Source organism: Carlito syrichta, unplaced genomic scaffold (genome assembly GCF_000164805.1).
Source record: "Carlito syrichta isolate Samal-C Ts95f unplaced genomic scaffold, Tarsius_syrichta-2.0.1 Scaffold21580, whole genome shotgun sequence".
In the NCBI taxonomy this organism is placed as follows: Eukaryota; Metazoa; Chordata; class Mammalia; order Primates; family Tarsiidae; genus Carlito; species Carlito syrichta.
Window position 1 is genome coordinate 1 of NW_006965676.1, and position 530 is coordinate 530.

Below are 530 nucleotides of genomic sequence, written 5' to 3' on the forward strand. Positions count from 1 at the left end.
TTCAGAGGCAGCTCTCCACTCTGTGGGTCATCTACAGGCGGATGAAGAATCGAAATGCATACATCTCCATTCTCATAAATGTTGAGGTGCCACATTTTGGTCAAGAATCTGAAGGTAGGTGGTGAATAGGGGTAGTCAATAGGAAATTTAATGTGCGCCTTGAAGTAGCTGCCTTCGTAGAGGGCGTTGGGGGTCCGAAGACGGCCACCTCCCAGTTGTAGAGGTCGGACTCGTCCACCAGGGTGATCCGGAAGTCCTCCACCGGCTCCTCCTGCAGGGAGTTCAGCTGGAGCATCAGGGCCTTCTGCGAGCTGGTCATCTGCTGCTGGGCCATCGCGGCGGCCGCGCCCCGGGCCGGGGCCCCAGTCCTCACGCACTGGCCGGGCCGACAGGCCCCTCCCCTCCGCTCGCCTCCGGGCCGGGCCGGGCCGCGCCAGGCCGCGCCGGTCGCGGCGGGCCACTGTCTTCCCGCTCCGGCGGGCCGGGCCAGGCCCCATACGGCCCGCGGGCCGCCCGGGGTCCTCACGCAC

At 65.7% G+C, this 530-nt stretch overlaps 1 pseudogene; it reads right to left on the minus strand.

Annotated features, from left to right (window-relative positions):
• Window positions 1–4: 4 nt before the first annotated feature.
• LOC103265533 lies at window positions 5–381 on the minus strand (annotated as a pseudogene).
• Window positions 382–530: the final 149 nt, after the last annotated feature.